The following is a 22,781-nucleotide window of genomic DNA, read 5'->3' on the forward strand; positions in this document are numbered from 1 at the left end:
TGTTGAGCTCTGTGAAAATGTAGGAGGTTGGTCACATAGAGGTATTTTTTGAATTTCCAGGTAGATATGACGATCCCACAGGGAGCCTTACCAAGAGAGGCCACGATCCCACAATTCTCCTCCATGACATCCTTATGCAGAGCTCTCTGTTCAGGATCCAGCAACGCCCACTCCTCGTCCGTGAAACGAATAGCGACATCTTCAAAGCACACTGGACCCTAAAAGAAGAAGGGAAACGCCCTCCTCTGAGACAGCATCAATATGATCTGCTACACAATGCTCTCGTTTCCTTCCTGTAAATTGCGGTGTTGTTTCAATAGGATTATTTTGCTGCACATTTTATTTATAGATGCTTATTTTATTCTACCTTTTAATTTAATTCATCTTTGTGCAAAGAGGTGGTACTCCACCTTGTGTAGATTGAAGGCACAAGGAGAAGGGGACGAAAGAGGATGAGATGGTTGGACAGTGTTCTCGAAGCTACCAACATGGGTCTGACCAAACTGCGGGAGGCAGTGGAAGAGAGGAGTGCCTGGCGTCCTCTGGTCCATGGGGTCACGAAGAGTCGGACACGACTAAACAACAACAACAACCACCTTGTGTTTCTCAAGTCATTCTGCCTACACAAGCATTCCAGCCTGTTTTGGTTGACCCTCTGTCTTGGATGATCTAGCAGAGATTCCTGCAATGCAAGGGGTCTCCTGGCTGTGAGAGACAAGCAGGGCAAAAGGAGGGAAAGCCAGCGGTGGCTCTGCCTTACCCTGACTCACCTCAGCCTCTTCACCTTCCTATCCTCTTCTGCCCCTGATTCTGCACTGCATTCTGCCGCAGTCTCCCAGCTCACTAAGCCCTGTTAGCCCTTCAGCTTCTGACACCTCCTTTTCCCAGGCTTCTCCCTCTTCCCCCTCTGACCGCCCATCCTTCTTCTACCTCCACTCCTTGGGCTCTGAGCCATCTTCCCTTCCTGGTTCCCCAGCTCCTTCCTCCCACCATTCCTCTGTGCCCAACCAGTCCATGACATTGCTCCAGCCCTCGGCCTTTGTCCCCCACAAAGCAGCTTACCCTGACCTGATCTGGTTCCACAGCACCTACTTCCCTTCTGTCCCCATGAAAAGAAGGATCAGGAGGTCTTGCCGGCATCATTATGTCACCTACAAGAGAAAAAAGGTAAACAGGATGCCAGGAGTGCCTGCTTCTCTCACAGGTGAAACAGGGCATCTCTAACTACAGATGGGCCTTTGAGAATGCCTTACCTGCTGAGAGCATTTGGACGTTTATGCCCATTTCATGTTTGTTGTTTAGATATATATCTCCCCTACTCTGGAGTAGAGATGTAACATTTCCGGGAATTTTGAAGCTCAGGACCCCCCCCCCCCCGTTTTTTTCCAGGGGAAAACGGAAATTTTCGGGAAAATTGAAAAAAATGCTACATTCAACAAAGTTCAATCCAAAAAAAGCAAAAGGAAAAAAAGAAGCAAGAAGAGCTAGAGAAGATCAGGAAAGGACTTCCGGTGAAGCGCCATTCCTGAGTGGCAGGGACCCTTTCAATCTCCGGGAGGGCTCTGACATTGTCAGGGCTAGGGGTACCGTAACTGCAATACGGCCCCGATTAAACTGCAGATAGAGCGTTCTGCAGACGTGGAGATCCGGCTGGTGCCCTTCACGCCTCCTTTACTCCCCGGTAAACCCTATTAAGGGTTGCCGAGAGGGGGTGAAGTGGAAGGCGCAGGCACTCAGATCCATTGCTTTCCTGACTCCGTGAAGCAGTGACAGCCGGCGGAAACGAGTGCTTTGCTTTTCCTTTGAAGTTGATTTGGCAAGACTTGGACTCTGTGAGTAAAGGTTTACTAAAAACTTTTTTCTAAGGTTAATAAATTTGGCACGGAGTGAGACGCAAAAAGGAAGTCCGTCTCCCCTGATCACGGCAGGATCATTGTAACGGGAGGAAAACAATGACCGTGAACTGTATATAGAGCTTTTAAAACTCAGGTTTTTGACTTAGCAAGCCCCCTGAAGGGTAAAACCTAATGGCGGGGCAAGAAAACTGGATTTTATGCCTGAAAAAAGACTTAATTGAAAGAGGAAACTCCGTGCGCCCTCTGGAATGTGGAGACAGGGTCTGTCTGCGGGCAACCATTGTGACATAACTGAGTGAGTGAATAGACTGATACATTGTTTCCGACTTGTTTTAACTGCTATTTTGGAGCCTGGGGAAGCCCTTTTCGGACTTTGGAGGTTTTAAAAGGCAACATGTGTAACGGATTGCACTTTGATGGATTATAAATCTTCTTGACTTTGTTTAACGGCGAGAAAGGAAACACATTGTGGCAGATCACCTTGGTAGATTACAAAGTTACTGACTCTGGAGCCTCTAGTGGCAACTAAAGTTATTTTCTTTGCCTCCCTTGGAAAATGGGGGGGGGTGAAACTATTGGAATTCACATTAGAGCCTGGAAATCCTTGCAGCTGTGTGACCTTGAACTGGACTATATTAAGAACTGTTTTTGTAAGAAACTGATATGGATGAGGACAAGACAACGCCAGCACAGGCAGCATCAGTGAGGTCAAAAAGAGACCAAAGGAAAGGCTCTGTAACATCATTTGAAGAACAAGTGCTTTCTCAACTTGTAGTTTTGACATCAAGTGTTAATGCTAACACTGAGACACTTAGGGAAAATTCAGAAAAAGTAAAACAAAATACTGAGAGTCTTGACAGGTTTGGAAAAGAAGTTGGACTAATGAAAGGTGAGATCAAACAGACAAAAGAACATCTAACAGAGGTGCAAACACAAGTGAACGTTTTAGAGAATGTAAAATTGAAAGAAATACAAAAACAGCAAGAAAATGCACAGATTTCGATCGCTATGTTAGAGTTGAAGGAGAGAGAATCCAACTTGAGAATAAGAGGATTACCAGAATTGGAGAAAGAGGACTTAAAGACATTTTTAATTGAGCAATTTTCAGAGTTTTGGGACCTGGATGAAGAGGAGATTGGAAAGACGGTGGTGAAGGCCTACAGATTTGGAGGAAGAAATAAGAAAGGAAAAGGAAAGATAGTGAATGACTGCATGATTGTTTTTCGAAACAGACAAGAAAGAGATGATATTCTATCTTTACATTACGGCAAGAATTTGGAAGTGGAAAAGCACCCGATAATACTTTTTAAGGACATCCCACAACTCCTCCTTGACCTTAGGAAAAAATATATCAACGTGACATCGGTTCTCAAGAAAAAAGGAATCTTTTTCCGCTGGGAATTTCCACAAGGCCTTTCCTTCAAATTCAAAGATCAGAAAGTAAGAATAAGATCAGTTGAAGAGAAACAGAAATTTCTGGACAAATATCCGGAGGATTTTGATGAAAGGAAAGAACAGGCACAACTTATGGAGAGGTTGGGAATTGCACAATCAGGATTCATACCCAAGACTGGACAAGACGAAGAGGATCTGCTGGAAGCTGCAGCACCAATAACAATAGAAGATTAAACATGGCGCTAAAGTTCTTGACGTGGAATGTTAGAGGTCTAAATTTGAAGGCCAAGAGGAACCAGGTGAATCATATATTAATTAAGCAAAATTTGGATGTAATCTTTCTACAGGAAACTCATGTAATAAGGACCCATAGAAGATTGTTGCAAAATAAAAAATTAGGTCAAGACTTTATTTCATCAGACAAAGTCAAAAAGAGAGGAGTAGTGATATATGCCAAAGAAAAGTACACCCCAAGAATGCTTTTTAAAGACAATGCAGGAAGATATGTTGCAACAGAAATGAATGTGCAAGGAGAAAAATTTCTAATACTGGGAATTTACGCGCCAAATGATGCAAAAATGGACTTTTACAAAAAAAATCCATGATATTTTATTGGATTATATGGACAACAAAAGCTGCAGTCCCTCTAGTGGGGAAGGGGAGACTCTGGAAGGGTGGAAGAGCCCTCGCACCGCTCAGGCACAGGGGGAGATGCACCTCTTCCGTCTCCCCACTTGCGCAGAGGGGCCAGACGCAGGGATGGTAGGAAGGGGTTCCGCATCCCATGGCTTTTATGCTGGGCAAAGAACCGGAAAGGGTCATTCCCGGACTCTGTCTCCCGGATGAGACAGACGTGAACTTTGATGCTCTGCACTGTATATACTTGCACAATAAAATAACCTAAAAGAAACAGCGGAGTCCAACTGGTTATTCATGGGCAACTACTGAGAACCTTACAATTACTACACCACATGGAGTTTGGGGAGCAATACATAAAGGAAATTGAAGCAATATATTCAAGACAAACAGCAAAAATCATAATAAATGGAAATATATCTCAGGAGTGCCAAATTAGCAAATGGGTCAGGCAAGGATGCCCATTGTCCCCTCTGATTTTTATCCTAACCTTGGAGATTTTGTGTAAACAAATTGGTGAACATAAAGACGTAAGGGGGATAAAGTTGGGAGAGAGAAGCTATAGATTGCGGGCCTTTGCGGATGATTTAATTATAACTACAGAACAGCTGGAAAAAAGCCTAAGCAAGGCCCTAGAAATAATACAAGAGTTTGGTAAAGTCTCAGGATTTAGATTGAATTTAGAAAAGACTAAATTGTTAGTTAAAAATTTAACATCGGCTGAAAAAGAAGAACTTAAAAAATAATGCAAATTAAAATCTATCCAAAAATTAAATACCTAGGACTATGTATAACAAAGAATATCAACTTATAAAATAACAACTACTCCAAATGCTGGAATGAGATAAAACAACAACTAGAGACCTGGAATAGATTAAATTTATCCTTTTTAGGCCGCATTTCGGTAATCAAAATGAATGTTTTGCCGAAGCTACTTTATTTGTTTCAAACATTGCTAATTATAGGAAAGACTAGTAATATCGACAAATGGCAAAAATAAATTTCATAATTTTTGTGGAGCAGTAAAAGACCTAGAGTGAAACTTAGGATATTAATCGACACCTTCAATAGAGGCGGGTATGGCGTTCCAGACTTGAAACTATATTACAAAACCGCCTGCTTGCTATGGTTGAAGGAATGGTGCATTTTACAAATTTGGGATGTTATGGATTTGGAAGGTCATGACACCCATTTCAGCTGGCATGCCTATCTCAACTACGGCAAAACAAAAGTCCACAAAAGCTTCTCAAATCATGTAATAAGAAATGCAATATATTTGGTGTGGAGCAAATATAAAAGATATCTGGAACCCAAAATACCAAGATGGATCTCACCCTGTGAGGCTATTGCGGTAAAAAAAATGAATAATATAAAAGAGAAGTGGATAACATATACACATTGTTAACAGAAACTGAAAAAATATGAGGAGATAAAAAACTACCTTTTTAGTTGGTTGGACTACTTCCAAATTAATGAAGTTTATTAACAAGATAAACAAGTGGGTTTCTAAATTGAGCCCTCAATATTTGAAAGGGAATTGCTAAATTGTAAAACCAAGTTAATTTCTCGAATGTATAAACTCCTCTTAGATTTTGAAGTATTGGATGAGATGGTCAAAGTCTCAATGATAAGTGGGCACAAGATGTGGGACACCCAATTATGTTTAAAGATAGGGAAACCCTATGGAAGGTGAATTTGAAATTCACGGCTAATTACAACATGAGAGAAAACATGTTAAAAATGGCCAACCGTTGGTATCTCACACCCTCACACCCTCCAGACTTTCTTAAATGTATAAAAGCTTAGCAAACGTGTGTTGGATATGCGGAGCGAACAATGAGGGCATGATTCATATGTGGTGGCGGTGAAGAAAGATCAAGGTTTTTTGGGGGGGGGAAATATATGAGGAATTAAAAAAGATGATGGGGATATCTTTTACTAAAAGATCAGAGATATTTCTTTTAAGTATGGTGGACAAAGAAATCCCAACCAAGTCAAAAGAAGTGTTTCTGTATGCAATAGCAGCGGCCTGAATATTGGTAGCAATAGGTTGGAAAGATCAGGAACTGCCAAAAATTTCAGAATGGCAGAACAAACTACAAGAATTCGCTGAAATGGCCCTATTAACTAACAACCTCTCACAGGTGAGACAGGGGATCTCTAACTACAGATGGGCCTTTGAGAAAGTCTTACCTGCTGAGAGCATTTGGACGTTGTGCCCATTTCATATGTTTGTTGTGCAGAAATGCATCTCCCCTCCTCTGGACCCTTGCTCCCAACTGTCTTTCCCCAAAACAAGTTGAAAAACCAACAGAATGAGACCAAACGGAGAAAAACCACCTTCCTCCTTACCCAGCAGCCTCTGTCTGGTGTCCAATGGAGGCCTCTCTGTCTCACAGGAATCCAGGTCCATTTCTGCAAAATGATCCTTTCCCTGAAAAAGGAACAAGGATTCAAAACAGGGAACGGTGAGAAATATTAGAAACAGAATGACAAAGACTTGAAGAGTGTGAGATCTCATTCCATGGATGCTTTCCCAGAAAACGGATGCGCCATCAGCAGACAATTATGGGATGTTCTCTGTCCTGTTTGGAACCCCTTGGGAGTATCCAGAGGACAGTCTCTCACCTGCTTTCTCTCCTCTGCCTGACTCAGGAGGAAACCTTCGGACAGGGCCACCGCCTGGGAACTGGTCTCCGCTCCACATTCCCTCACCCAGCTCTCCATCTCCGGGGGAAGGACAGCCAGGAACTGCTCCAAGATCACCAGGTCCAGCATCTCAGCTTTCGTGTGCCTTTCCGGCTTCAGCCACTGGTAGCAAAAGTGGTAGAGTCGACTGCAAACCTCTCGGGGTCCATTGGCTTGCAGGATCTTCTGCACTGGGTTTTCCCAGAATCCCCCACTGCTCCCAGTTTGGGTGGCATGTCCTTTTCCTGCTCCAGGTCCAGATGAGTCTCGTTCATCCATCTATGCTCTCAGGGGGGCTCTAAAAGATTGAAAGGAACCCTTTGGTCTTCTGCCAAGTTCTGTCCGTCTTAATGCGAAGCTCTAGGAAATCCTACAAAGCAAATTCAACTGTTGTGTTACAGAATTTGTAGGACGGGGGAGCAAGCATGGATGAGTCTTGCTGGGAACCAGGGCTGGACTGCACCGCATCCCAGATCATGAGCTATCTTTTTGAAAAGAAAGAGGAGGAGGAAGAGGAGAAGAAAAAGTCTCTAGCCTTCTAGCAACACAAAATGCAGAGACAACTGAAGGGATTTCTGTGAGATTAATCAACCTGGTTTCTGTTGCCTTCCAGTCAATGCATGAAGTCAGAACCGACTGACAAAGGGAATCCTTTGTATCTTGTGAAAAATGGATGCTTGGCTTTGGTGGGGGTCCTCACCCGGGGGTCCTCAGGAGCTGCTCCCCTCCCCCACCCCCCTGCTTCTGTCTCCTCTTCTTGTACTTGGAATATCTGCCACTCTCAAGACTGACTCCTGGGTTGGGGTTCCTTTTTCTTTGCTCTGAGGGTCTGGTATATATCTGGCCAACCCCCTGATGGCCAAGTGGGCGGGGCCAAAGAAATCTACCTTGACGTTTCCTCTGTTGTGCAACACATGGAGTTAAAGTCCTAGGGACTCCTTTGTTGAAAGAAGGGAGATTTCGTGGGAGTCATTTTATTCTGAAAGGCCGAATGAGTTTGGGATCCTGTGATCTCCAGGAAGGAGAGCGTTGCAGACCTCGCCCCTCCCTGGCAGGACCCTCTCCTCCCCCTGCATGAGCAGATCAGGCCCCCCAGGCTGGCCCCCTCCCCTGCTGCAGCCCTGGGACCCCCACCGCCTCCCCACTGCACCCTCTGGGGGGAGAGAGAGAGAGGAGACTCACCAGATCCCAAGAGGGGACAGCCATGCAGCCCTTGCAGGAGAGGACTGGGCAGGGAGGGGCCTTGGCTCCTATTGCTTCCTGGCCTCTCTAGGAAGGCAGCTCAGTTCCCTTTAACCCTTGCAAAGCCGAGTCCTCCCAACTCAGTCCTCTTTCGCTTGGCAGAACCTCGCTTTGTATTCTTTTTTATGGATTCAGGGGGACAACTGCCCCCCAGGCTATGCCGATGCCCAGATATCCTTTTGGGGGGTGATGCTCTTGGTTGGGCTCTGAGCATATCCCTCCCTTGGCCAGAAACCGGAGCAACAGCTTGCAGGGAAAAGGGCTTTGCAGGAGGCAAGGAACTTCCTCCTCGAATTCAGGAGTGGAGAGATAGGAGGGGATCCGAGGGTCATCTAGTCCAACCCCCGGCAATGCAGGAATCTCAGCTGAAGCATCCATGGCAGATGGCCGTCCAATCTCTGCTTAGAAACCTCCAAGGAAGGAGAGTCCACCACCTCCCAAGAGAGACCTTTCCCTTGCCAAACGGCTCTTAGAATACTTTCTTATGTACGCTTTTTATGCTAATATACAAAAGTATGTCATTTCCCTTTTCAGAAATGCTTAATTGCTAATTCAATGGAATGAAAATGGATGCTTGTTCTTATTATGTTTAGGGAAACTTTTAATATTTCATGAACTATTGTATTTTAGTATTTTGTTGTAATCCACCCAGAGTGGCTGGGGTATGAATAAATTATTATTATTATAAATATTATTATTATTTATAAAATTGATCAGGTGAGTGTTCTCCTTTTGAAAGAGGCAGGTGGAATCTTCACGCTTGCTAACAGCATAACATTGAAAAGGCTAGTGAAATATGGGGAGCCCTAGAGCATCTGCTTGGCATGCAGAATGTCCCAGGGTCAACCCCTGACATCTCTTGCAAAGGTGGGATGAAATCCCTGCCTGAAACTCTGAGGAGCTTCTACCAGTCAGTGTAGACTAGGTGTTATGTATTGAACTTTAACTACCACGAGTCGGAGAGGGCCCAAGAAATTCTTGAACTTAACACTGGCGACGAAGGTGGGATCATAGACATCAGAACACAGACAGACGCAGCCATTCTCAGAGCAAGAGCAAAATCACTGAGCTGAATCGCTGAGCTGAAACGCTGAGCGAAATCACTGAACAGAACCAATTCAGAGCTGCCCGTTCTGGCTAGAGCACTGTGTTCCATCCGTCGCCCACCACGTCAGCGTCGGAATCATGGCTACACTAGTGCCTCTACCGCCGTTTGCCCCAGCCTCTGAATCATGGGACTCATACCTCGCTCGGTTCGAATGCTACCTTCAAGCAAACGAGCTAACAGAAGTATCAGAGGAACGGAAGCGAGGCCTCTTCCTAAGCCTCTGCGAGCCCGAAGTGTTTGAGACGGCCAGTGTTTTAGTCGCACCACTCGCAGTCCACAGAGCACCGTAGGACGTGCTACAAGAGAAGCTACGCAGCCACTACGCGCCGAAGCCATCCAAAATTGCTGCCCGCCATGCTTTTTATCACTGGAACCAGGCAGAGGGGGAGTCGATCAACAACTACGTCGCCGCCCTTCGAAAGGCCGCATTGACCTGCGAGTTCCGAGACTTAGACGATGCTCTGATGGATCGGATCGTCGGTGGGGTCTGGGACAACCGTCTGCAACGGCGTCTCCTCGCCAAGCCAGACCTCACGCTGCAGAAGGCCATTGAGGAGGCTGCGGCCTCAGAAGCTGCTGAACTCTCCGCCCAAGAGATCCGCAAGGCCAGCAGCCCACATCCTACTAAGAAGCCAATTGCTGCACACCACAAAGAGGCTAGCAGTGACGAGGCGTCAACCAGCGAAGACAATGACGTGCACCAGACAAAGCGGGAACGCAGGAAGTTCAAACAGAAGTCCAAGGACCAATCAGAATGCGCTGGCTGTGGAGGCAACCACCCCCACGCCAAGTGTCGATTCAGAGACGTCACCTGCCAGCAGTGCTCCAGAAAAGGCCACATTGCTAAGGTCTGCTGATCAGCTCCGTCAAACACGGCCTCTTCACCATCTCGTAAGTCCAAGTCGTCACCCAGGTCCACAAACAGTAACTATTTCGCTCTCACCAACTGTTGCTGCTCATCCGGAACCACGATTGGACAAACCGACTCACCTATGTGACGCAAACTACACATCACGGTGCTCATCGAACGAGTTCCGTGTGACATGGAGATCGACACTGGGTCTGCCCTGTCCGTTGTGTCCTGGAGCACTATCAAAAGACTTGTGCCCAACCTTTCTAAGAGGCAACTTCACCTACATCGCGTACACCTGAGAGACTACCAGGGGAATGACATTTCCATGACAGGCGTTGGCCAGTTCCAGGTCAAGTTTAAGAATTCCTCGGGCCCTCTCCAACTCGTGGTAGTTGAAGATCCGCGTCCCACCCTCCTAGGCTAGAATGGTTTGGTGCCCTTGGTTTGGAAGTCACCGGCATCAACTGCATCTCCAACACGGAAGTTGAAACCTTAACCAAAGAATTTGCCGAGGTTTTTGATGGCACATTGGGCCAATATACAGGCACACCCATCTCCTTTAGCCTTGATCCACAAGTCACTCCAATCAAGCTAAAGCCACGCCGGGTTCTGTTCGCCCTCAAGGCTAAGGTGGACGAACAACTGGACAAGTTAATCACGCAAGGTGTTTTGGAGTCGGTCGACCATGCCAAGTGGGAAACGCCTATCGTCACACCTGTCAAGCCGGATGGGTCGGTGAGAATATGTGCAGACTACAAGTGCACGGTCAACAAGGCACTTCAGCAGCACGCTTATCTAGTTTCCGTCGTCCAACACCTGCTGCATTCCCTGGGCGAAGGCAAGGTCTTTGCTAAGCTGGACCTTGCCCAAGCCTACCAACAACTGCCTGTTGACGCCACCGCTGAAGCTCAGACGATCGTCACCCACCGAGGAGCATTCCGATGCTGCCGGCTACAGTTCGGGGTGAGCGTGGCTCCTGGCATCTTTCAAAGCCTCATGGAGCGCCTCCTGCAGGGGCTTCCAGGCGTGGTACTGTATTTTGATGATGTACTGGTATCCGCAGACTCAAATCAGCAGCTGTTTGAGCGCCTCCATGCCGTGCTGACCAGGTTCCAGGTGGCCGGGCTCAAGGTGAAGAAAGAAAAGTGCCAGATTGCCTTCCCGCAGGTGGAGTTCCTGGGCTACCTTATCAACGCCTCTGGTCTTCACCCAACGGTATCCAAAATCCGGGCCACCCAGGAGGCCACGATCCCAAAGAACAAGACCGAGTTGCAGGCGTTCCTGGGGCTGCTGAACTTCTACAATATGTTCCTGCCCCACAAAGCAACACTAGCCGAGCCTCTCGACCGTCTCCTCAGCATGAAGGCACCGTGGTCCTGGGGTCATTGGGAAACGGCGGCCTTCAACGCAGTCAAGGCCCTCCTCTCATCGGACAGTGTGCTGGTACAGTACAGTGAAGCCAGGCCGCTGGTCCTCGCCTGCGACACCTCGCCCTTTGGCATCGGCGCCATCCTCAGTCATCGGTTTCCAGATGGAAAGGAAGCACCGCTTGCCTACTTCTCTCAGACGCTGTCTCCGGCTGAACAGAATTACAGCCAGCTCGACAACAAGGCATTGGTGATTGTATAAAAAAATATAAAAAAAATATGAGGCACAAATACATGGGTGACACTTGGCTTGAGAGCAGTACATATGAAAAGGATCTAGGAGTCTTGGTAGACCATAATCTGGACATGAGTCAACAGTCTGATGCAGCAGCTTAAAAAGCCAATGCAATTCTGGGCTGCATCAATAGGAGTATAGCATCTAGATCAAGGGAAGTAATAGTACCACTGTATTCCACTGTCAGACCTCACCTGGAATACTGTGTCCAGTTCTGGGCACCACAGTTCAAAAGGATACTGACAAGCTGGAACGTGTCCAGAGGAGGGCAACCAAAATGGTCAAAGGCCTGGAAACGATGCCTTATGAGGAATGGCTTAGGGAGCTGGGTATGTTTAGCCTGGAGAAGAGAAGGTTAAGGGGTGATATGATAGCCATGTTCAAATATATCAAAGGATGTCATATAGAGGAGGGAGAAAGGTTGTTTTCTGCTGCTCCAGAGAAGCAGACACGGGGCAATGGATTCAAACTACAAGAAAGAAGATTCCACCTAAACATTAGGAAGAACTTCCTGACAGTAAGAGCTGTTCGGCAGTGGAATTTGCTGCCGGGGAGTGTGGTGGAGTCTCCTTCTTTGGAGGTCTTGAAGCGGAGGCTTGACAGCCATCTGTCAGGAATGCTATGATGGTGTTTCCGGCTTGGCAGGGGGTTGGACTGGATGGCCCTTGTGGTATCTTCCAACTCTAGGATTCTATGACATTCCTCCTGGTTGTTGGTGTTGACCTTTAAAACCCTTTAAAACCCTCAACACCTCATCCCAGTATACCTGAAGGAGCTTCTCCACCCCCACCATTCTGCCCGGACACTGAGGTCCAGCTTCAAGGGCTTTCTGGCGGTTCTCTCACTGCGAGAAGCAAATCTACAGGGAACCAGACAGAGGGCCTTCTCGGTAGTGGCGCCCGCTCTGTGGAACGCCCTCCCATCAGAGGTCAAGGAGATAAAAAAACTACCTGACATTTAGAAAATATCTGAAGGCAGCCGCTTGGGGAAGTTTTTAATCTGTGCTATTGTAATGTATTTTAATATTTGTTGGAAGCCGCCCAGAGTTGCTGGGGAGATCCAGCAAGATGGGCGGGGTACAAATAATAAATTATTATTATTATTATTATTATTATTATTATTATTATTATTATTATTATTATTATTATTATTATTGATATTACCAGCTCTGCTTCAAAATATCGCCGCTTTCACCTACAACTTCTTAACACTCTCTATTCCAAACTCTGAAAACCAACCCTTCCATTTTTTTCTACCAAACAGCAAAGCTTGGCCGAATTCCAGCCCATCACCCCACCCCACCATAACTTTAAATTCTCTCTCCAATGCTTGCAGACACATTCAGCCCAAAATTGAACACATTGTAACAACTTTCCCCTAAAGATGTGCCCCCCCCATGTCATTTCCGTAACACCTGCAATCATGTGTGCTGTTTTAGCAATTCACTCCTCCTGTTGCTGGATATGAGGCTGGTATGTCACATGTCTCTGTTTTCCTTCCTTTTTTCAATGAATATTTATTGAATTTTATAACAAATAAAAATACAGATCTCAATCATCACGTAATATACCATTGTTCTCCCTCCCCTCCTCTGGACTACCCTCAACTCCCCCTCTGCAGAGTTACTTAGCTTTATTTGTTGTATCCTGCTTTTCTTACATAAAAGTAAATTCCCTTATCATTTCTCCAAAATATCTGTTAATGAAATAAAGTTGTGAACATTTATTCAAACCCTGCCAGTGAATCCAGTCCATTATGTTGTTTCTGCAAATAGACTGTTATAAGAATTTTAAGGTCAAATATTTTTTTAAAAAAGTTGATAACTGTATATACCTATAAACCACATATCTGAAACCCACAGATTAGGTCCAGAACAAACTGACCTAAAAATATTTTTCTTCAAGGTCAAATTGGGAAACCTCCCCTATGTCTCCTTCCTCACAAATCCTGTCTTAATGGCACATTCAAGATATGAACAGGGTGTAAGCCTGTGACCTGTGAACCAGAATCAGGAATTAAGTAGTTATAATAACAAAAGAGTGGCCAAAACCCAGATAATGCAATCAGGTAACTTGCCAGACAGGAGATAAAAAACACACTCAGATCTCTGTTGTAGACCACCTTTGGCCAGAAGAGAGTGTCACAGGGCCGACCTACTTTCCCTTTAAAGCAAACTTGGGTCTCCAGCTTTTTCAACTACAACTCCCATCATCCCTAGCTAGCAGGACCAATGGGGAGAGATGATGGCAACTGTAGTCCAGGAGCTGCTTGGGACCCAAGTTCTGGAAAACCTCCTTTAAAGCAACATTTGTGTTTGGCCCACAAACATGGGACCTGTCCAAATTTGTATTTTCTTGTATTTTGTTTTCCTAACGACCTTTATGAGGGGAAATAGAAAGAGAATTTGTATGGAAAGTTGCGGAAGAATAAGAGGTTGCGTTTCAAAAAACAACAACACAAAACTGGGGGGTGGCCTCTCAAATATTTTAGGGGGGGGCAAAGACCCCTAGACCTTTAAAAGTTGGCACCTATTCCCTGCACCCACAGGTCTCAGGGTGGTTACAACATAAAAACACAAAACACATTTTAAAAGGGCATTAGATGTCAATCAGCCAAAGGTCTGGTTAAAAAAGGTGTGGATTAGCCTGGCTCTTGAAGCTGTATAATGGATTTCCGACCTTTGTATGGATTCTTTTATGGGTAGTGAGTTTGGAGCTCTGACTGAAGCTCTTTCCACATTCCACACACTGATATGGTTTCTCCCCTGTATGAATTCTTTGATGGGAAGTTAGATTAGAGGTCCTACTGAAGCTCTTTCCACATTGAAAGCACTGATAGGGTTTCTCCCCTGAATGAATTCTCTGATGGGAAGTGAGAGAGGAGCCCTGACTGAAGCTCTTTCCACATTCCACACACTGATAGGGTTTCTCCCCTGTATGAATTCTTTCATGGGAAGTGAGATTGTGGCTGTGACTGAAGCTCTTCCCACATTCCCCACACGGATAGGGTTTCTTCCCTGTATGAATTCTTTGATGGGATGTGAGAGAGGACCTCCCAGTGAAGCTCTTTCCACATTCCACACACTGATATGGTTTCTCCCCTGTATGAATTCTCTGATGGAAAGTGAGATAGAAGCTCTGACTGAAGCTCTTTCCACATTCCACACACTGATATGGTTTCTCCCCTGTATGAATTCTTTTATGGGAAGTGAGTTTGGAGCTCTGACTGAAGCTCTTTCCACATTCCACGCACTGATATGGTTTCTCCCCTGTATGAATTCTCTGGTGGGAAGTGAGAGAGGAGCCCTGACTGAAGCTCTTTCCACATTCCATGCACTGATATGGTTTCTCCCCTGTATGAATTCTCTGATGGGTAGTGAGATGGGAGCTGTGACTAAAGCTCTTTCCACATTCCTTGCACTCATAGAGTTTCTTTCCAATGAGATTTTGTTGATGGGAAGTGGAATGTGAGTTCTGACTACAGCTTTCTCCACACTCCAGATTTTTACGTGGCTTCTCCTCTCTGGGGATTTTATCGTGGTCACCTTTGTTCTCAATTTCTGATTCATCACAATCTGCAGTGGAGACAAAAAGGGATTTGAGCCTCAGGAACAAATGGAAAAGAACTGAAGGGAGTAGGGTGTGTGTTCATTACCTGTGTTGTTTGTCATTAACCATCATATTTATTATTGGATTCTGATGAGTTGTTGAATGTGGCTTTGTTTGATATACAGTAGCAGCCAAAACAGTGGAAGAATTTTTGGGGAGAGTGTATTTCAGAGGTTTAATGGCTCATAACACCACTTCTTTTGGAGTAATATTATAAAATTATATATCAGTGGAAAGATAATTTAATCAAGAATGCAATTCAACAAAGTTTGTTCAATTACCCATATTGTATCAAACATTATAGCCAAATAACCAGAAAAAGGAAGCACAACTTGCTTAGGTTGACTTTTGTCAGTTTGTTATGTGATTGCTATCAAGTTGGTTGGTTTTTTGTGTTCTTTATTTAGTGAGGCTGTAAAACATAATAAAATTTTAAAAATGGCACAAAGTGTTGACTGGTCACCCAGAAAGCAATGTAAAATTGTAGTATTATGTGTAGAAGGCTACACATATGAAGAAGTTGGATAAAAGATTGGGGAAAACTTAAACAAAGCTGGCATTTCTGTATTTTTGAAGAGGTATAAGGAGACTCAGTCTCTACAAAATCAGACTGGTAAAAGCAGGAAAAGGTGCACAAAGGCAAGTGACGATCGAAGAATGGAGACTGTCCCTACATGACAAAAGAAAATCATCTGGGTGTCTAGAAGATGACATGACGCAATGTAATGTGAAGTTGAGTGCAAGGACTGGTATAAAGGCTAGAATTCTAAGGGAAAAGCCATTGTTATCTCTCAAGCCAAGGTTGAAAAGATTAAACCCATGTTAACTGGACGGCGGAACAAGGGGACAGTGTTATTTGGAGCGATGAGACCCAAATCTCCTTGCTTGGTAGTGATGGCATGAAATACTCAAGGAGAAGAATCAGAGACGATTTACATCCTACTTGCATTATACCGACTGTGAAACACCCAGATAGTGTGATGATCTGAGGTTTAATGGCAGCAAAAGGTGTGGGCAGAATTTGCATCATTAATGGGAATGTAAATGCCCCAAAATGCATGAATGAAATACTTAAGCCCAAACTGAAGCGTTCCGTGGGTGAACCTTTCCCAGATACTGAAGCATATATATGTATTTATATAAATATTTATTATTTCTTTATTTTCATGGAGCAGATTGGATTACATAAGGACTTCTAGAGAGCTTGCTCCTAAAATTAATAAAGTGGAAATTTGCCCAAAGACATGTTCAGATCATAACACGGTTCAATTGGACTTGAGATTGACACCCCCCCCCAGGGTTCGTTCAGATGGAGGATGAATGATTCACTTGAGGAACGAAGCAATCACTGGTAAGACCCAAAAGACCCTAAAGGACTATTTTGATATAAACCTAGCTTCGGCAGTGGAAAAGAGGGTAGTTTGGGATGCAAGCAAAGCAGTAATGAGAGGATTTTTTATATAGCAGAACGCGGTAAGGAAAAAGGAACAGAACCTGAAAAAAGAGAATATTTTGAAGCAACTTAAGGAAAAAGAGAAAAAATTGAGAGGCAATCCAAAAGACCAACAGATCCAAAAGGAAATAAAGGCTTTACAGGTTCAATATTCTAAATTAATAAATCAGGAAATAGAATGGAAAATTAAGATGATGAAACAAAGAACCTTCGGAGCTGCAAATAAATGTGGTTAACTGCTTGCTTGGCAAATAAAGAGGAAACAAAAGCAAAACACAATTACCAACATTACAGTGGAAGATAGAAATATTGAGAACCCAACGGAGATCAGGAAATGCTTCCAGAAATTCTATAAACAATTGTATAAGGAAGACAATCAAAATAGTGGTAATATAGAACAGTTTTTGGACAAAAATGGACAGCATAGGATCCCAGAAGATAAGAAAATTTCACTCAACCAGTGGATTATGAGACAAGAAGTGGAAGAAGCAATAGATCAAATGCAAATCGGCAAGGCCAAAGGACCGGATGGTTTAACAGCTAAATACTATAAAACATTAAAAGAATGGATGATTCAACCTATGATGGAAGTATGCAATGACATTTTAAGGGGAAGCAGGGTGCCCGAGTCATGGAAAGATGCTTACATTACCCTGATACCCAAAGTTGATACAGATAGAGCTCAAATGAAGAATTATCATCCAATCTCTTTGTTAAATGTGGATTACAAAATATTTGCAAACATACTGGCCACAAGATTGAAAAGAGTTTTAAAGGACTATATCCACAAGGACCAAGCAGGCTTTTTGCCTGGAAGGCATTTGAATGGGAATATTAGAAATCTGGTGGATATATTAGAAAGGTTAGATAAGAAAATTTATACAGGAGCTATTCTGATGTTTATAGATGTGGAAAAAGCCTTTGATAATATTTCTTGGAGTTTTATGAAGAAAATTTTTACTAAAATGGAGGTTGGACAGAATTTTATGAATGGTTTAAATGCTATATATTTTGAGCAAAGAGCTAAGAGTATAGTGAATAATGTGGTATCAGAGGAGAACAGAATCGAAAAAGGAACAAGACAAGGATGTCCAATTTCCCTGTTGTTATTTATAACAGTCCTGGAGGTCTTATTGCATATTATTAGAAAAGATGCAAATGTCAAGGGAATAAGGGTGGGTATAAAAGAGTATAAATTAAGAGCCTTCGCTGATGATTTGGTATTGACCTTATAAGACCCAGAGCACAGTGCTGTAAAAGCACTGGAGATCATACAAGAGTTTGGGCATGCAGCAGGTTTCAAACTGAATAAAGCAAAAACCAAGGTGTTAGTGAAAAATCTATCATTGGAAGAGAAAGATAGGTTACAAAATATTACTGGGCTGAATTTTGTTAAGAAAGTGAAATACCTGGGTGTTAATATGACTGCAAAAAAATTAAATTTGTATAAAGATAATTATGATAAAATATGGCATGAGATTAAAAGAGAATTAGAAATTTGGACAAATTTGAAATTATCTTTAACAGGCCAAATTTCAGTGATAAAGATGAATGTATTGCCGAAGATACTTATTCCAAGCTCTACCAATTATTGATAAGATGGACTGTTTTAAAAGGTGGCAAAATGATTTGTTGAGATTTATCTGGCAGGGAAAAAAACCCAAATTAAATATAAAATATTAACAGATCTGAAGGAAAGAGGGGGATTTTCCCTGCCAGATTTAAGGATTTACTATGAAGCAGCTGCCTTTTGTTGGCTGAAAGATTGGTTTATGTTAGAAAATACAGATGTTCTAGACCTGGAGGGCCATGATAATGTATTTGGATGGCATGCATATCTGTGATATGATAAGATTAAGGCCCATAAAGGTTTTAAATCTCATATTATTAGAAAATCTTTGTTTCAGGTTTGGATGAGGTATAAATATTTGTTAGAAAGAAAAACACCCAGATGGTTATCACCTTTAGAAGCCAAGCCCATAAAAGAACGAACATGGAAGGGCATTGGTCAAAATACAATGAAATTTTGATACAAGGAGAACACCTTAAATTGAAATCATATGAGCATTTGCAAGGGAAAATATCTGATTGGTTACAATACTACCAGATTAATGAAGTATTCACTTATCAAACCTTTATTAGGCATTTACATATAAAATTGCAAGATCAAGAATCACGTACAAAAACTTTAAAATATACATACACAAAGAAACAACATTTAAACTCATAGGCTGATGTATGTGTGTGTTAGTAAAATCTAGAATTTCCTCCTGTTAAAGTGCTCCTTGAAGCACTGCTGCCAAAAATTCGGCTACCCCCGCAGTCACCCCTTGGTCGATGTCAGAGACAGAATCCAACACTTCCACCATGCTGCGGTTTCAAACCGTCCAAACGGGGGGATAACACACGTTCACGCAGCGTACTGTGCAGTGGACAATAAAAGAGAATATGCTCCACAGTGTCCGGGACATTCAGGGGACATCTGCAGTATCTCTTGTTTCTGGGAACATTCTGATATCTACCCCTGACAAATGCCGAGGGAAAGATATTCAGTCGGGCCAGCATAAATGCCCTACGTTGGGCTGGTATTATTAGTTTAGTAACGTAGTTGACCCTATCGAGGATATTTAAATCATAGAATATAGGAGAGCAAATTTTGTTTACTGCTGCCGCAATATTTTGTCTCTCAACATCCTTTAGTCTGATTAAGACATTATGATAGATATGTTGCTCACTTGAGTTGTACAAGGGCTCCAGCTCGATGCCTATCGATCTGATTTTATTTTCTAGGAGTTGGTACCATCTAGATTTATAGGAGTCCTTAAGCAGGTCAGAGAGCAAACTTGATGGTGGACAGCGGAAATGGCAGCGCAGCCAGTATTTTATAGCGGTGGTCCAGGCCCAGTATTCCATTGTGTGTATGCCTAATTCTGCACACATTGTTTCATATTTAATGACATTTGGGAGTCCCAGGATACAAGGAGAACACCTTAAATTGAAATCATATGAGCATTTGCAAGGGAAAATATCTGATTGGTTACAATACTACCAGATTAATGAAGTATTCAAGATAGACAAGAAACTTAGTTTTCAGTTGGAAAAATCTAAGTTGGAGACGGAATTGCTAGAGCCAAAGGTCAAAAATTTATCCAGAATGTACAATTTACTGCTTGAGTGGCATACAAAAGACGAAATGGTAAAATCAACAATGATAGATTGCGCTAAGGATGTGGGGCACAACTGACTTCCGGTGGAGCTGCGGCCATCGTAGGATCGTGGAATATCCCCTCTGGGAGTTCCAGGCGTACCTGGGGGAAAAGGGGTCGCGCAAAGGCTAAGCGGACCCGATCACTTCAAGGGGGGTTACCTTGAAGACCAGTGTACCCGGCAGCGTCGCCAGCTGCGCCCCGAACCCGAGGTTTGAGAGCAGACGTTGGGAGAAGGGCGGAAAGCAGACGCAAGACGGGGACATCGCACCCCCCCAGTGGCGCTAAGCCTCGGGATCCAGATGAAAGCAGCCCGCTTCCAAAACAAAAGAAAGAAGACAAAAGAAGATCGGGGCAACGAAAGAGATCGCAGTTGCTCTTAATTCGAGTACGGTTAAGTGTGCAATTTGGTAGAGAGTAAGAGACGCAAAAAGGGAGTCCGTCTCTTCTCTGGCGTGAAAATGGCGCTGGGCATGATTGTGCAAGACGTCTAGAAGATAACGTTCCTGCAAAGTGAGTAACTTTCCTTTTTGATTGACCGCCCGGGAAGCTTGCAGATCGGGTGGATTAAAATACTATTATAAAACAAGATCGGAAAGAGTAGAGTATCGCAGAAACCAAGAAGGTCCCGTGGGGGGGGAAAGAAAGTAAGAAAGAGAAAGAGACTTTAAAAAAGAGACTTTAAGTTTGGCTTGTCGCTGGGACGCGGTCGCGACGCGGCTGAAAAAGGACAAAGGGGAGACGTTGTGGTATAGTTAGAGAAAAGCCACCTTTGATCCTGGGATAGCTCTGTGGTGCTTTTTAAAGCATATTTTAAGAAGTGTTATATCTTTAGAGAAGAACGCCCCCCCCCCTCCAGCACGCAGGAAGAATAACCGGCAGACGACACGAAGAAATATAATCTTATTCTGGGCTTTTGTTCAAAACAGAGGGGTAACGACCTCTCGGATTACAAACATCGTTTGATCGGACGCTGGGAATTAACACCGTTCTAATTTGCTTCGAAACATTACAAGGGAAGCAGAGAAATAGTCGCCGGACTGAGTTGTTGGGGGAGCTTTCAAGGAGGGAGGGAGAGGGGCTTTATTTTGCAGGTTTGTTTTTCGTCTTTTGTGGACTGTCTTTGTATTCCGATGACTGACTTAAAGGGATTTTAGGGGAACTGCTGTCTTTGGAAGGTTATAAAGTAGCGGGAGAGGAGAAGAGACTGAAACAAAGAAACTGAAAGTATCTTTAAGACTCTGGTGAACAAAGAAATCGAAAGTAAAGTAAAAGGACTGTTGATTCGAGTATAGACGCTTTCCAATAACTACCTATTTGGCGCCACCTTCGGGCCTAAACGAGACTGCAGGACTGATTGGAAAGTGAACGAGATTGGAGCCCTCTGGTGGTGGAAAATAATCATTGTATATTAGGTTTTGAATTAAAATTGGAATTGGTCATTGTAATAAGATGAAAGGGATTAAGGGGAGCGCAACGCCAGGTGATAGAAGACCCTCAAAGCAGGAGGAAGGAAAGGAGTGGGAAGGTTTATTGGCAGAAATTAAAAAAGAGATAAGGCAGAGTGAGCAGAACATTGAGAAAAAAATTGTAGATCTGAAGGAATCTATGGATGAGAAATTTGAGAAAGTAGTGGGAGAGCTAACAGAACAGTTAAAAGAGCTGTCCACTAAATCCAAGACGATAGAAAATTCAGTGAAGAAAGTCCAGAAAGAAGTTAAACAATCAAAAAAAGACACAGAAAAAGTAAAAGAAGAGATTGGAGACCTAAATAGAGCTCAGGAAGAGATGCTGGACAATATTGCACTGTTAGAGTTGAGGCAGAAACAGCTTAATCTCAAATTTCGTGGGATTCCAGTGGAAGCCAATGAAAATATTAGACAAAAATTAGTGGTGGAACTGGCCAGATGGCTAGATACCAAACAAGAAATTATAGAATACTCAATCCTGAACGCCTTTAGAATAGGTGTGAAGTCGGCAAAAGCAAGAGCGAAAAAACTGCCAGGTGACTGCCTAGTAATGTTCAACTCGATGGACATCAGGAATGAAATATTGAAATTAAGCCACTCGCAGAAGTTGATAGTAGGGGGAAGGGAAATCATCATCTATAAAGAAATCCCAACAAGATTTTTAAACAAGAGGCAACCATACCATGCGCTGGCAGGTATTTTAAGAAGGAAAGGGATAAGCTTTAGATGGGAATTCCCTGAAGGATTAACCTTTTACTTCAAAAGTAAGAGATATAAGATCAAGAGTGAGCAAGAATTAAAGAAATTCACCAGAAGATACCCAAAGGAGTTGGGACTGGAGGAGGATAAGAAAGGAAAGAGGAGGAGAGAAACAGTAGAGGGCGAGACGGAAGTAGGAGCAGTAGAAGGAGTAGAAGAAGAGGACGAGGTAGAAGAAGGAGAAGGAGAAGGAAGTGGACAAGAAAGTGAAGAAGAAGGAGAAGAGGAAGAAGAAGAAGAAGAGAAGAAAGAAGAAAAGGAAGACAGCGCAAATACCTAAAAGAATTTGACAAGAAAGTTGCAAGATCATAAAATCGGAAAGTAGACATGATTTTAAAGGTTCAATCGTGGAATATAAATGGTCTAAACAATAAATGTAAAAGAAATAAAGTTGAACATGTTTTGATTAAAAAGAAATTAGATGTCATATGTTTGCAAGAAACTCACATTGCCAAAAAACATAGGAAAATATTAATAAACAAAAGACTGGGTCTGGATTTTGCAACAGCGGATAAAAAGAAAAAGCGTGGGGTGGTTTTTTATGTAAAACATAAGTTGGAACCCAAATTAATATATAAAGATGAGGAGGGGAGAGTGATAATCGTACAAATTAAATGGCAGGGTGAGAAACTGTTGCTGGTAGGAATATACGCCCCAAACAATAAGAAAGCCAAGTTTTACAAAAAACTTGAGGAAATCCTACTTGAACATGTTGATCAAAGGCAAATCTTAATGGGAGACCTAAACGGGGTGGTAACTCCAGCAATTGATAGATCATCTAGAAGCACGGGTTCCGAAGGGAAATTACCGAAGTCTTTTTTCACGTTGACAGAGAATTTAAATTTA

The 22,781-nt window shown here is 43.3% G+C and overlaps 1 pseudogene; it reads right to left on the bottom strand.

The window, feature by feature from the left end:
• LOC117045034 overlaps positions 1–19,973 on the bottom strand; it is a 79,205-nt pseudogene extending 59,232 nt beyond the window's left edge.
• Positions 19,974–22,781: the final 2,808 nt, after the last annotated feature.

This window comes from Lacerta agilis, chromosome 4 (genome assembly GCF_009819535.1).
Source record: "Lacerta agilis isolate rLacAgi1 chromosome 4, rLacAgi1.pri, whole genome shotgun sequence".
NCBI classification, from domain to species: Eukaryota; Metazoa; Chordata; class Lepidosauria; order Squamata; family Lacertidae; genus Lacerta; species Lacerta agilis.